The sequence below is a fragment of the Coregonus clupeaformis genome, chromosome 10, assembly GCF_020615455.1.
Source record: "Coregonus clupeaformis isolate EN_2021a chromosome 10, ASM2061545v1, whole genome shotgun sequence".
NCBI lineage: Eukaryota > Metazoa > Chordata > Actinopteri > Salmoniformes > Salmonidae > Coregonus > Coregonus clupeaformis.
In genome coordinates, this window is record NC_059201.1 from 8,486,085 (window position 1) to 8,502,333 (window position 16,249).

Here is a 16,249-nt window from a genome sequence, read left to right on the forward strand (position 1 = left end):
TCATCGAATCGGATGGCTTATTCATCACAAAACCATTTGATGTTGCCAATTATTTTAATGATTACTTCATTGGCAAAGTGGGCAAACTTAGGCAGGAAATGCTAACAATGAACAGTGAGCCATCGTATTCATGCATAAAAAAACAAATAACGAAAGAAAAGCATTGCAAGTTTGAATTTTGTAAAGTTAGTGTGGGAGAGGTGGAAAAATTATTGTTATCGATCAATAATGACAAACCTCCTGGCATTGACAACTTGTAAGCCTTGCCCAATGGACATCCTGGTACTCTACAGACAAGGAAGACTTGTGTGACAAATATAATGTTTTTCTGAAAACATATTTGGAAGTAACTTATGTGGATTGTTATTTCAGGGGGAATGTATCATAAGAAACCAAAACATTTGAGTTTCCTCACTTGTGATGAGCAACAGCATAGATGACTAAGAAGGTAAGAGGATGACCTTTGTAGTGTTGCAATGGAGGAAACAAAATGCTGAACATTGTTATGACCACCCTTACCCCTTTCAGTAAAGAAAACGTGACCTCAATATTCTAAACATTCGCCCCTGATACACATATCACACAATGCCAAATACAGACCATTTACCTCACAATACAGAGTTGGGTATCAGGGCAAAACCATCATGACTTAAGACATAACCTGATCATTCATATAATGAAAAACTAAAAAATAAGTTTTAAGTGAGAAGTAGGCATGGGCCTGAAGCCGAAAAATAAAGGAAATTCACAAGCACCACAATGTGTACTTCACCCATGCCCTACCAAAGGTTTTCCAGCACACAGCTTTGACCTACTAGAGTAGTTACGTATGTTGGTCTATTGTACTTCAAACAATGTGTGTGCAGGTTGCTTAGGATTCAAACCTTCTCAAACAGCCTAATTCATCCTCATATATATATATATATATATATATATATATATATATATATATATATATATATATATATATATATATATATATATATATATATATATATATATAAATAGAGAGAGAGATATATATATATATATATATATATATATACACTACCGGTCAAAAGTTTTAGAACACCTACTCATTCAAAGGTTTTTCTTTATTTTTACTATTTTCTACATTGTACAATAATAGTGAAGACATCAAAACTATGAAATAACACATACGGAATCATGAAGTAACCAAATAAATGTTAAAAAAATCTAAATATATTTTATATTTGAGATTCTTCAAATAGCCACCATTTGCCTTGATGACAGCTTTGCACACTCTTAGCTAGCTAGCCAGTTAGCCCTATTGACTTACTATGGACTTACCCATTCACTGAACCTTCCTAATTCTAGCCAGGACAATGGCAATAGAGACGAAACAAGATATACACAAAGTAAATGTTTTACTTCATAACTATCAGCTAGCTATATGTGAATCGTAATTATGTAGCTAACCAGATAGTATAAGAAGCAAAAATGTCCTAAAACCAATGTTATCCATGGTAGATGTCAATTCTTCATGGGTAGCTAGCTAACAATTCTTCGTGGCTATCTGGCTAACTAACAGTAGTAGCTAGCCAGTTAGCTCTATTGACTTACTATGGGCTTACGATCTACGTACACTACAGTGGACATTGTAGGCAGGTAAACATGCCAACATTAACACTGCATGTATTTATTAATGTAGCAAGATAAAATATTGTTGTCAGGAAACATATGAGATGTGAATAGGCAACATTTAATTCTGAAGTCGGAGTGTATTTTCTCTCGCTTCCGCTCAAATAATGGCTGCCTTTGATTTCAAGAAAATTAGCGTCATTTTTATGTGGTTGCATCATATTTCTTTGCATACGTTCCGTTAAAGCTTGCATCGATGCATGCTTCAAAATATGTACAAACGGAGTATGCATTCGAGAAGTGCCCTCCGTGCTCCGTTTCGCATACTTTGATTTGGACATACACTCCGACCCTCACATGCTCCAATTTGCGTGCTCGGAGCACGGTAGTATGTATTCATTTTAAAAAACACCCATTGACTTAATTCCTTGACATGCCTTAATTCCTGGGATAAATATATCATTGCACCAATGCATCACATCCAAAAGTGAGAATGTTCTTCAACAGTGCACGGTTACATGATGGAATAAGAGTTTGTCTTAGGACCATTTTAAGTGCATTTATAAACCATTATTCAACCAAGCTTACAATTTGGCAAGCACAAATGACTATCTCACAATTTCAACCATAACTGTTTATTAATTTGTCTAAAAATATTTAATTTAATTTAATTGTCAAATACACCATTAAATGATTTAACAATTTCAACTTTTTTTTTTCTCGCAAATTGAGGGCCAGCTTGTCAGGATGGGTAATGTGCTGTATAAGTACACATTAGTTAGAAGTAAGTACTCCTCAAGATACAATTCCTTTTAACTATCTAAATCCTGTGTAACAACTAGTAATTACATTGTACTTAGGCAAACATTACATATGCTTTGAAATAATGTCTTATTCCTCATCTGGGATGACACTTGTACTAAATTTGTTTTCGTAATCTCAACCAAGTTAACCCAGATGGTACGCTTTATTTTGGGGGCAAGTGCTAGCAACAACACTGAGTGGAGATATAGTTTGAACAGTGCACATTCATGGTTAAGTAATTAGAGCCTATTGAGCATATGCTATAATCTCTCAGACACCCAGTGCATCCACAAGGGATCCCAACCTTTGTCACAGTTGTTAATGAATCGGATGCAGCTGAGAAGAAGAGAAACACTAAGTTGGTGAATTTAGTGGAAACCTGCCCATTTGTAACAAGAACGGTAACAAGCATTCATTGTTACACTTCTCTAATCAGAGACCGCAATTACTACCAGGTAAATGTTGTTAGTACATTTTAACTATGAGTCATTAGAGTTAACTATTAATATTTACACACGTTATTACACTGTAATAAGGACCCCTTAAAAGGAAGTGTCACCGAGATGGGTAGAGTTTCTCTCATTTTAAAATCAGGCGATCCCACATGCGGTTGCAACCCCTAATTTGGGAAATGCTGGGTTAAGGTAAGGGTTAAGGTTAGGTGAAATTTCTTTGTGCATTTTTTATTAGGATCCCCATTAGCTAACGCTGTAACGTTAGCTAATCTTCCTGGGTTCCAACACCAATTAATAAGACACTACAAACAATTACAAATTAAAACTTTACAAACATTTAACAAGTAGACAATACAGACAATTAAAATACCTGACAGGTAACACATTTAACATTCAGTTGATGCTTTCTATTTCCTGTCACATGGTATATCGCATTAGATGTTCTTTTAGTCTTTTCTTGAAGGTGGATTTACTTTTTGCCTGAGAAATATGGATTGGTAAAGAGTTCCATTCAGCTATGGCTCTATATAAAACTGTAGATTTAAGGCGATTTGTCCTTGGCTTGTGTTGTGATGCCCTGAATTTACCTGTCTGGTTTGATGGTTATGCGTGTTGCTAGTATGTACTAACTGGTCTGACAAATACTGTGTTTTTTTTTTTAAATATAACATTCCTAAAGAAAATCAGAAGACTGGATAGTAATTTGTTTTCAACGTGAAGCCCTGAGAGATTCTGATGCATTTGGATAATATTCATACGGATAGAGCAATGAAGAGCTAATCTGGCAGCCCTGTTTTGATAGAGCAATGAAGAGCTAATCTGGCAGCCCTGTTTTGATAGAGCAATGAAGAGCTAATCTGGCAGCCCTGTTTTGATAGAGCAATGAAGAGCTAATCTGGCAGCCCTGTTTTGTGCGATTTGGAGCTTTTGTTTATATATTTATTTGCTGCAGATGACCATATAACTGGACAGCACTCTAGGTGTGATAGGACCAGGGATTGAATCACCTGATTCAGAGTACTAGATGTTACATACTCTGAACATTTTCTTGTAACAGCAATTCCCTTACCCATCTTAATAACAATACTATCTATGTGTTCTGACCATGATAAAGCTGCGTCCAACATGACGCCTAGTAGTTTAGTTTGTTTCACTTGCTCTACATGCGTTCTATTCATCGACAAATTAAATTGGGGATCATCAGCAAGCATATATCTTGAACCAAATACAATAATGTTGTATAGCACACTGTATTACTTATACAACTAATATAAGGACAGGACATGAGACGGGAGTAGAAATTAACGTGGGCATTGTTTTAATGCGTTTCACAGGAAGAACATTTCAAGCATTTCAACGTAGGTAAGCAAGGGGGGTTACAGGTGCCCTAAAGGGACAAAACTAGAATATCAATACACAACATATTCCTCCCCCTTTACCTTTGATGACTCATAAGGAAAAAGTTAATATTCACAATTTGGCCTATTGTTTTCTTAATGTAAATAAAATAACTTTTCAGAATAACCTTTTCTAAACTAGGGATAGAGGGTTGACTGCCTCAGTCCCCAGACTTAACCCTGGGGTGTATTCTGCCCCAATGTCGGAGGTTAGTCTGTACTAAATAGTCAACCTGTCAGGGGGTCGTCTTTCTCTTGCAGGATAATGACGACGTACAGGTGAGTCTACAGTCACATTATCTCTGAGTCTGAGTGGTGATGGTGTATGCTCAGACTGGGGTGCAACAGTACCCCGAGTAGGCACTCTGGCTGGTTCAGGTGAGTCTGGAGCACTTTCCACATTTGTGGGTTGCTGCAGTGGATGTTCAGGTGATAGCTCGTAGTCATGGTAGGTCTCCAGTAGCTGATCTTTGTTTGTCACTTGACAGGAGTCATCTCTGAGGTTGGTTCCTGGCAACAGTTGATCCACGTGTCTCCTCCAGATGATGTTTTCCGGTGTGTGAACTGTGTAGGACACAGGCCCTGTTTGTGCAACCACTGTGGCTGGTATCCACTTTGGACCTTTGCAGTAGTTCCGAGCAAGAACTCTCTCTCCAGCTATGAAGCTTCTGTCTTTTGCTTTGCTCCGTCTCTCCACCTGTGCTCTCTGTTGCGTCTGTACAACCTGTCTCGTCTTTGGAGGTCTCAGGAGGTTGAGTCGCGTGCGAAGCTGTCTTTTCATCATGGCTGATGTGGATGCCACTTTGGTTGTAGCGTGGGGAGTGTTTCTGTAGGTTAACAGGAGGGTGTTTAGACGCCTATTGAGGGAGCCGTTCCCTTGTGATGATTTTAAAGCTTGCTTCATCGTTTGGACAAACCTTTCAGCGAGGCCGTTCGTTGCAGGGTGATACGGCGCTGACTTGATGTGCTGAATTCCATTTGCTTCAAGAATGACCGGAACTCTTCAGACACCAGTTGGGGGCCATTATCACTAACGAGTTGCGTTGGCAAGCTGAAGCGACTGAAAATTGACTGTAGCTCTTCGATGGTTATCTCCGCTGATGTGCTCTTCATCACTGTGACCTCAGGCCATTTGCTGTGTGCGTCAACTACGACTAAGAACATACGATCCTCCAGTGGGCCTGCATAGTCTATGTGGACCCGCTGCCAAGGCTCCTCTGGGAAGTCCCATGGGTGTAGTGGCACTAGCTGAGGCATGTTCCTCATCTTTTGACATGCAGAACATGACTTGACCTTGTCTTCGATAGCTGCATCCAGACCTGGCCACCAAAAGTAGCTGCGTGCAATCTCCTTCATTCGCACCATGCCACAGTGCCCTGAATGGAGTTCTTCAAGCACCTGCCTTCTCAGTGGCGGCGGTATGATGACTCGAAAACCCCATAGCAAGCATCCAAATTGAACTGTGAGCTCGTTTCTCCTCACTAGGTAAGGTTGTAGGCTGTCCGACATCTCTCCTTCTTTTCCACGAGTGACAATGTCCACGACCTCAGACATCACTGGATCAGTGTGGGTGAACTTTTTCACTTGGACAGATGTAACTGGAGCGTTCGTCACTTCCTTGAAGTAGAAGATTTCAGCCTGAGAGTGCTCAGTGTGTGCGACAGGTAAGGGAAGCCTTGAGAGGCCATCTGCATTGCAGTGCTGCTCAGACCTTCTGTACTTGATATCGTACTGGTGAGCAGATAACAATAACGCCCATCGCTGCATACGGCTGGCTGCCAGCGACGGAATACCGGTGTGGGGACCAAAGATGGAGGTGAGGGGTCTATGGTCCGTCAGCAGTGTGAACCGTCAACCAAACAGAAACTGATGACATTTCTTAACTCCAAACACAATGGCGAGTGCTTCACGCTCTATCTGTGCATAATTGCTCTCGGCTTTACTTAAGGTCCGTGATGCGAAAGCAATTGGCCTTTCTTCACCTGATGGTATGATGTGTGAGACAACCGCACCAACGCCATAAGGCGATGCATCACATGCCAACTGTAATGGCAAGTTGGGGTTGAAGTGGGTTAGGGCCTCTGACTGAGCTAAGGCTGTTTTCACTTTCTTGAAGACCTCCTCACATCTGTCTGTCCACTTCCACTGTTTGTTTTTGTTCAAAAGCTCATGCAGTGGCTTTAACATGTTAGCTAGGTTTGGCACAAACTTTGCGTAGTATGTCAGTAGTCCTAAGAATGATCTCAGCTGACTCATGTTCTGTGGGGATGGAGCTTCTGCAACGGCCTTCCCCTTCGATGGCGCCTTGTGGAGACCCGAACTGTCGATGACGTGGCCTAGGTACTCAACAGAGGGCTGGAAAAACTCACATTTGTCCTTCCGGACCCTCAGACCATACTCCTCCAATCTCTGTAGTGTAGCGTTCAGGTTTCTCAGGTGCTCCTGCTCGTCTTTGCCGGTGAGGAGTAGATCATCGAGGTAACATTGGATTCCAGTGAGCCCGCTCAGTATCTGGTCCATAGCTCTCTGAAACAAGGCCGGAGCTGAGGTGATTCCAAAAGGAAGCCTCCGGTACCTGTACAGTCCTTTGTGAGTCACTATGGTCAACAGTTCTTGTGACTCTTGGTCCACATGCCTCTGTAGATAGGCCTGACATAAGTCTATCTTACTGAATTTTTGTCCTCCAGCTAAACCAGAAAAGAGGTCGTCAATGAGGGGTAGTGGATATTTTTCAGCAGTCAAGACTGGGTTAATGAGTCTGAGTGATCCACCTTTTTTTATGACTGGAACAACGGGTGTAGCCCATTCACTGGATCCAATACTCCACTCTCGACTAGTCTGTTTAGCTCAATTTCAACTTTTGGTTTTATGGCGTATGGGACAGGTCTAGCTTTGAAGCATTTTGGCTTGCTGTCTGGTTTCACGGTCAGTTTAACTGTTATGTCCTTCATACTGCCAAGTTCTCCTTTGAACACATCCGCGTGTTTCCTCAATATCCCTTGTAGGTTTGTGTCCTCTTTTGCAACCATGTGAATTTCATGCCAGTTTAGTTTGATCTTTTCCAGCCATGTGCGTCCTAGCAATGCTGTATGGTTGCCTTTCACAATGTAGAGTGGTAGCTTTACCTTCTGTTTGTTGAGCTCCACACGTTTCCTCTCACTGGAACAATCTCACTGGTGTATGTTTTCAGCGTCATCTTTGTGGGCTGTAGTGTGAGGTGATGTAGTTTCTCCTTGTCTACAGCCTCAGACAGCAAAGATATGGCTGCTCCAGTGTCCACTTGCATCCATACTGCGTTTCCATCCAGTAGCGGTGTCACACAGTACCCATAACCATTGTCTGAAATTGACATAACATGCAAAGATTCTTCCCCTTCAGACAGGGTATCACTTTGTTCATCCTCTGTGTGCTCCATTTTATGCACTTTCTTTTTGTACTTCCTGAAGTCGCTTTTCCTTTGTTCAGTACTTTTGTTTGATTGTTTTTACATGCACGTTCGATGTGACCCTTTTTACCACAACTTCTGCAGTCTAAGTCTTTGCACCAACACTCCTCTGCTTGGTGACTTGGTTTCCCACAGCGATTGCATGGCTTCTCACAATTGTGCGCCGCCCCATGGGTCTCCCGGTCGCGGCCGGCTACGACAGAGCCTGGATTCGAACCAGGATCTCTAGTGGCGCAGCTAGCACTGCATGCCTTAGACCACTGCGCCACTCGGGAGTAGCGTTTCTGAATTGCTTCGCTGCGCATGCCACACACTAACCTATCACGTATAGTGTCACTCATTGATCGCCCAAATTCACAGTGTTCAGATAACTGTTTCAATACAGCCACAAACTGTGAGATTGATTCCCCCTCCTCTTGATTTCTCTTATGAAACCGGAATCTCTCTGCGATTATCAGTGGTTTGGGAGAATAATGTCCTTTTAAGGTAGGCACAATGTCATCATATGATTTATCACCAGGTTTTTCAGGCGTTACTAGGCTGCGCAGTAGATTGAATGTTTTTCCTCCCATAACAGTCAAAAATGTTGGCACAACGACTTCTGCTTTAATTCTATTTGCCAACACAAAGAACTCGAAACGTTCTGTGTAAGAACTCCATTGTTCCACAGATTCATCAAATGTTCCTATATTTCCAATCAATGCAGACATTTTCGGTTGATTTTTCTTTCTTTTAACTCACGATGACTTCACTTTCTCCCACAGCGAAACTCTTCCTATCCCTCGAGGCTCTCGTTGCAGTGACATCAAAGGCTAGCTAGCATCACTCGACTGGCTAGCTCCGCGTTATGTTTGCGTCTTTCTACAGTGAGAAAAAAATAAATCACGAATTTAACTCAGACTTTCTGCCGAAGACGATGAGCACAAACGTGAGAATGTTTCTTCCTCGTCGCCAGTGTTGTTGTGTAGCACACTGTATTACTTATACAACTAATATAAGGACAGGACATGAGACGGGAGTATAAATTAACGTGGGCGTTGTTTTAATGCGTTTCACAGGAAGAACATTCCAAGCATTTCAACGTAGGTAAGCAAGGGTTACAGGTGCCCTAAAGGGACAAAACTAGAATATCAATACACAACAAATACATGTCGTTTTAGAAATGTTCAACACCAATTTGTTCATATCAACCCACTCAGACACCATTCTTAGTTCACTACTCAGTACATCTGTTAGCTCATTACATTCTGATGCTGTGCTATACATTGTAGAGTCATCCGCATACATTACCACTCTTGCTTTGTTCATTACTGAAGGTAAATCATTAGTAAAGATAGAGTAGAGAAGTGGGCCTAGGCAGCTTCCTTGAGTAAAGGTAAAGGCATACAAGTTAAAGGTCCAATTCAGCCGTTCTTCTCTTAATAGCAAATTGTTTCTGGGTAACAATTAAGTACGTCAGTGTAAACATTATCAATTAAAATAGTAAAAAATAAACAAAATAGCTTCTTAGCAAAGGGCAATTTCTCAAGCAGGAATTAATTTAGCTAAGACTGTCTGGGAGTGGGGAGGGGAAAGCTGTTATTGGCAGAGAGGTTTGGAACTGTCTTTCTTATTGGCCTATTAACTAATGTACCGCATGGTGATATCACCATGGAAGGCCAAAACTCCATCCCACCAATAAAGGCTGAAATCTCAGGCAGTCTTTTCAAACGGCTCTTACACTAAAATGTCAGCTCTTACATTTTCAAAAGGTCACAGTATTATTCCTACCTCATAGTTTGGACATATATATAAAACACAGGAAAATCACATTTTTGACTGCACTGGGCCTTTAACATTGGGTTGGCATATCACTGTCTGACACCATTCATTTTCTGCCAGTTAAATATACACTTCCATAATTAGATAATGAAACACTAACAATGTGGTGCTTCACAAGATCCAGACAGTACAATGCTCTGCCTCTTCCTCGTGTACAGTATCCATGGCTCTATACCCATGGCTGTGTTGGTGGGAACCTGAAGTATCTACTTTAATGATGATTAATGCCATTGTCATTAAAAAACAACCACACCTTCCTTGAAAACCATGAATGTTCAGATCTGGCTAATGTGTTGCTACGGCTGCCAGTGCCAAGTCTCAGTGGTGTCAATCATCTTGGATTGTTTCATACTGTGGTTTTGTACCATGTGACAGTGTAGATATTGTGTTGCAGTGAGGGAAAAAAGTATTTGATCCCCTGCTGATTTTGTACGTTTGCCCACTGACAAAGACATGATCAGTCTATAATTTTAATGGTAGGTTTATTTGAACAGTGAGAGACAGAATAACAACAAAAAAATCCAGAAAAACGCATGTCAAAAATGTCATAAATTGATTTGCATTTTAATGAGGGAAATAAGTATTTGACCCCTCTGCAAAACAGGACTTAGTACTTGGTGGCAAAACCCTTGTTGGCAATCACAGAGGTCAGACATTTCTTGTAGTTGGCCACCAGGTTTGCACACATCTCAGAAGGGATTTTGTCCCACTCCTCTTTGCAGATCTTCTCCAAGTCATTAAGGTTTTGAGGCTGACGTTTGGCAACTCGAACCTTCAGCTCCCTCCACAGATTTTCTATGGGATTAAGGTCTGGAGACTGGCTAGGCCACTCCAGGACCTTAATGTGCTTCTTCTTGAGCCACTCCTTTGTTGCCCTGGCCGTGTGTTTTGGGTCATTGTCAATCTGGAATACCCATCCACAACCCATTTTCAATGCCCTGGCTGAGGGAAGGAAGTTTCTCACCCAAGATTTGACTGTACATGGCCACGTCCTTTGTCGCTTTGATGCAGTGAAGTTGTCCTGTCCCCTTAGCAGAAAAACACCCCAAAGCATAATGTTTCCACCTCCATGTTTGACGGTGGGGATGGTGTTCTTGGGGTCATAGGCAGCATTCCTCCTCCTCCAAACACGGCGAGTTGAGTTGATGCCAAAGAGCTCGGTTTTGGTCTCATCTGACCACAACACTTTCACCCAGTTCTCCTCTGAATCATTCAGATGTTCATTGGCAAACTTCAGACGGGCCTGTATATATGCTTTCTTGAGCAGGGGGACCTTGCGGGCGCTGCAGGATTTCAGTCCTTCACGGCGTAGTGTGTTACCAATTGTTTTCTTGGTGACTATGGTCCCAGCTGCCTTGAGATCATTGACAAGATCCTCCCGTGTAGTTCTGGGCTGATTCCTCACCGTTCTCATGATCATTGCAACTCCACGAGGTGAGATCTTGCATGGAGCCCCAGGCCGAGGGAGATTGACAGTTCTTTTGTGTTTCTTCGATTTGCGAATAATCGCACCAACTGTTGTCACCTTCTCACCAAGCTGCTTGGCGATGGTCTTGTATCCTATTCCAGCCTTGTGTAGGTCTACAATCTTGTCCCTGACATCCTTGGAGAGCTCTTTGGTCTTGGCCATGGTGGAGAGTTTGGAATCTGATTGATTGATTGCTTCTGTGGACAGGTGTCTTTTATACAGGTAACAAGCTGAGATTAGGAGCACTTTAAGAGTGTGCTCCAAATCTCAGCTCGTTACCTGTATAAAAGACACCTGGGAGCCAGAAATCTTTCTGATTGAGAGGGGGTCAAATACTTATTTCCCTCATTAAAATGCAAATCAATTTATAAAATTTTTGACATGCGTTTTTCTGGATTTTTTTGTTGTTATTCTGTCTCTCACTGTTCAAATAAACCTACCATTAAAATTATAGACTGATCATTTCTTTGTCAGTGGGTAAACGTACAAAATCAGCAGGGGATCAAATACTTTTTTCCCTCACTGTATTTGGTGGGTGTAGTCATCCGCAAGATGAGTTGTATGCAAAGAATATATCTCAAGTTAAAAGGTCAAATTTTACCCAACTCCATTCCCTATACATTCTTGTATACACTCTTGGAAAAAAAGGTGCTATGTGGAACCTAAAAGGGTTCTTCGGGTGTTCCCATATGAGAACCCTTTGACAAAGCCATTTTGGTTCCAGGTAGAACCCTTTTGGTTCCAGGTAGGACCCTTTTCACAGAGGGTTCTACATGGAACCCAAAATAGTTCTACCTGCAACCAAAAAGGGTTCTCCTATGGGGACAGCCGAAGAACCCTTTTGGAACCCTTTTTTCTAAAATATATATATTCAAACGTGCCCACAAATCTGTACACACCATTGTTTGTTGTTACTTGCTAATCCCAGAGCCATGAATCAGTAAGGTAGAGTAAATACTGGGTGAAAGAAATAAGCTGGTATTTTGCCCACAGAACAGTGTGCACCCTATACCCAGACCAACCACAGCATGAGACAAGACAGGCAGGGTAAGCAAAAAAAATCACAGTGAGGTCATGGGAGTAGACCAGGGCACAGGGTGTGTCTGCTGCCTCTGCACCACCGGCTGTTATTCAGGTGTAGCTCCACCGTCCTTGTATGACCAAGTAGCTATCGGGAGTCGTCTGTGTTTCTGCAGCGTTTACCGTGAATGCGATCTCCGTGAACGTCGGGAACATTGCCTTTAAAAGAATGTAAACGTTTAGACAGGCAGCCCAATTCTGATATTTTTTTCACTATAATTGGTCTTTTGATAAATCATATTAACTCTGAAAAAGGTTGTATGTAAAAAGATCTGATGTTTGGGCTGCCTGTCTAAACGCAGCCCCAGAGTGGTATTCCCCATTTACGGATTTGCTGCCTCTGGTTGTTATGGTTGTGTTAATTCAGGGTTTCCCGAACTCGGTGCTCAGGACCCCAAGGGGTGCACATTTTGGTTTTTGCCCTAGCACTACACAGCTGATTCAAATAATCAGCTAATCATCAAGCTTTGGGAATATGAATCAGCTTTGTAGTGTTAGGGCAAAAACCAAAACATGCACCCCTGAGGACAAAGTTTGGTAAGCGATATTTGAATTAGACATTTACGTCAGCAGACGCTCTTATCAAGAGCGAATTACAGGAGCAATTAGGGTTAAGTGCCTTGCTCAAGGGCACATCGACAGATTTTTCACCTAGTTGGCTCAGGGATTAGAACCAACAACCTTTTGGTTACTGGCACAACGCTCTTAACCACTAAGCTACCTGCCGCTACCATGCATTCACACGGTATTGACATTGGCACTGGTAACACTGGTAACGCCCCGCGATCCTGTCCAGGGGGTGTGTTTGTACATAAAGATGTATCCCGCTATAGAAACAGGAGATAGAATCAATCAGTATGTACAAGGCTACATACTGGTATCATCTTAGAACTTGTGAACTTGGGGAAACAACACACAAAGCTAACAAGCATCACTACCCTCTATACTCCTCTGTAAACTAGTCATCTCCGTAACAAGACCCACTGGTTGATGCTTATTTACAAAACCTTCTTAGGCCTCACTCCCCCCTATCTGAGATACCTACTGCAGCCCTCATCCTCCACATACAACACCCGTTCCGCCAGTCACATTCTGTTAAAGGTCCCCAAAGCACACACATCCTTGGGTCGCTTCTCTTTTCAGTTCGCTGCAGCTAGCGACTGGAACGAGCTGCAAAAAATACTCAGACTGGACAGTTTTATTTCCATCTCTTCATTCAAAGACTCAATCATGGACACTCTTACTGACAGATGTGGCTGCTTCGCGTGATGTATTGTTGTCTCTACCTTCTTGCCTATATTTATATATATATTTTTTTTTATCCCAGTCCCCGTCCCCGCAGGAGGCCTTTTGCCTTTTGGTAGGCCGTCATTGTAAGTAACAATTTGTTCTTAACTGACTTGCCTAGTTAAATAAAGGTTATACAACAAATACAAAAAATAATCATGAACAAATGCTTAGAAAATATTCTTTATCCATTATCCAATGAGATCGTACAAACAGAATAACAGTAATTATCTTTGGCGACACATTACATATACAATTCCTCATCTGAATTTAAATACACAGCAGTGACTAAAATGTCAAGGTTAAACATTGGTGACAATCCCAATATGTCAGTTACAACATCCTGATCATTTCAGTAGCCTATGGCCTAGATTCAGTCCCGGCTGCGGAAGATCCGTGTTATAGCGCAGTTGACATTTAAAGGCAACGTTTCCATGTTCATGGAGACTGTAATAAACCATCATTTTCATTCAAGCTAAGGGGTCCTATTCAAGCAAATCCCTTATCCTTTTAGTAAAGATAAAATATTCTGAACATTCACACCCTGATACACAATATCACACAATGGCAAATAAAGACCATTGGGTATCAGAGCACAAAAGTCATACATCCTTATGACATAATCTGATCACTCTAGACAATATAACGATATAACACTTCAGCAAGGTTGGGTTGAGGAATGACAGTTAAGGTTAAGGTTAGGTATAGCTTTAGTGAGGTTAAGGTTAGGGTTAGGGAAAAGCATGAATGTTACCATTGGATTATAGTACCACTGTACCATTCATTTTCCTGCCAGTTAAATAGACTGCCCAGTTCATAATTAGACAATGAAACACTGTGGAGATAGAAGAATGATGTCACAGGGTGGTGCTCCACACGATCCAGACAGTACAATGCTCTGCCTTATGTCTTTGTGACTCTATCCACGGCTCTATACCCATGGCTGCGTTGGTGGGAACCTGAAGTTTCTACTTTAATGAGAATTAATGCCATGATTATTACTTGAGTCCCACAATCACACCAGCGTAATTTAGTGCTTCTAAACCCTTTTAAACCATGTGTGTTTGAGCTGCATATTATTCGATTTATTCTGCATCCATAGATACCTACCATTAGTCTGTGGGATTAATGGCGGCTGAGCTAGAGCTGTGTTTGTGAGACATGGGTGGATCCCGAAGAGGCCCGGGCCGGGTCTTTTTACAAACACGTCTGTAGAGACCGAATGGTTTGAGCTACAAACTATCTATGAAAACCTGAGACTCTTTCGAACATGCAGATATAACCTCTATGATGCTCACAAACCACATAACAGTCCTTAGAAGGTAAGGGGTTCTTCTGCATAGAAGATCATTGGAAATCCCAGGACATAGTGTCTATAATACTGTAATAAGCTCACATAGTTGCTGTCACAAACTCCAAACTCCACACAGTTGTCACTGACTAGTTGGATATTAATTTCCCACTGAGCAATTATAGCATTCTTATAAATTATTTTTTATCAAGTTTTTGCTTGGCAGACCTTCTATTTTTTTGTTGCACACCATTGTTTGTTGTTACTGTACTAATACCTCTTGTTAATCCCAGAGCCATGAATCAGTAAGGTAGAGTAAATACTGGGTGAAAGAAATAAGCTGGTATTTTGCCCACAGAACAGTTTGCACCCTATGCCCAGACCAGGGCACAGGGTGTGTCTGCTACCTCTGCACCACCGGCTGTTATTCAGGTGTAGCTCAACCGTCCTTATGTTTCAAACACCATTTGTCTTCAGGCCTCACAGAGTTGCAATCCCCATTTACTGATCTGCTACCTCTGCCCAGGGCTGTTGCGGTGACTGTATTAATGCCACACCGGCGGTCACGACTCATGAAGGCAGTCAAATTCCACATGACCGTTTAGTCACGGTAATTAGGCTTCTTCAAGCTCTGATGCTGCTGATGGTCATTAGTAGCCTACCAAACTTGCTAACTGGTACTCAGCACTCTATTGTCCCTCTAATCACTCTGACATCAATGCAAATGTTTTTGAAAATCTACTCAAACACTTAATGAGAGCCCATGAGCTCATGTTGAGCAACAACTCTATAGTCTATGCAATTGCGGGAGAAAACAGAGTGATGGCCGTTAATAAAAAGAGGAGGATCCCATCAGCTTTCTATAGGCTAGGCCTAGTATATTTATTTCTCAACTTTCCTAATATTAAGCACATTGCTTATAATTACAACAGGAGTATAGCCTACCTGGCTGGCATTCGCTATTTAAGTGCATGTATATTTTTTCCCGCTGCCCCTGTTTCGATACAGGTGCATGATAATGGTCCATTCTAAATCAAAACAAATGTCACACATATATTATTTAGTATTAGTAGATTAAATCAAGAATAGTCTGATGGGTAACAATATTAGCCTATCACCTGTGAAATATATATTATCAAATCAAATCAAATTGTATTTGTCACATACATATGTTTAGCATATGTTATAGCGGGTGTAGCGAAATGCTTGTGCTTCTAGCTCCGACAGTGCAGTAATATCTAACAAGTAATATCTAACAATTTCACAACATATACCCAATATCACTTGTGAATGATGCCCAGCGTAAGAAACAATGTAGCCTAGCCCATAGCCCTATATGTTTTAATAAGGCGTTTATCACAGCTAAAGTGGCCAAATAACTTCTTAAAATTAAGCACATTTATCCACTTTACAAGGGGTGTAGAGCCTAACTGGCATATATAAGCAGCACTTGAGTTTCAAGTTTAGGGAAGATAATTTTCACCATAAAAATACACCTTTATAATAAACGCATTACATGCATAATTGCATTTGCAGTCACTTTTGATAATGGTGTTTTCCGATAATGGAACATTCGCACTTATAGCCTACTACCATGTG

At 41.4% G+C, this 16,249-nt stretch overlaps 1 pseudogene; it reads right to left on the bottom strand.

The window, feature by feature from the left end:
- Positions 1 to 4,237: 4,237 nt before the first annotated feature.
- LOC121575782 lies at positions 4,238 to 7,287 on the bottom strand (annotated as a pseudogene).
- Positions 7,288 to 16,249: the final 8,962 nt, after the last annotated feature.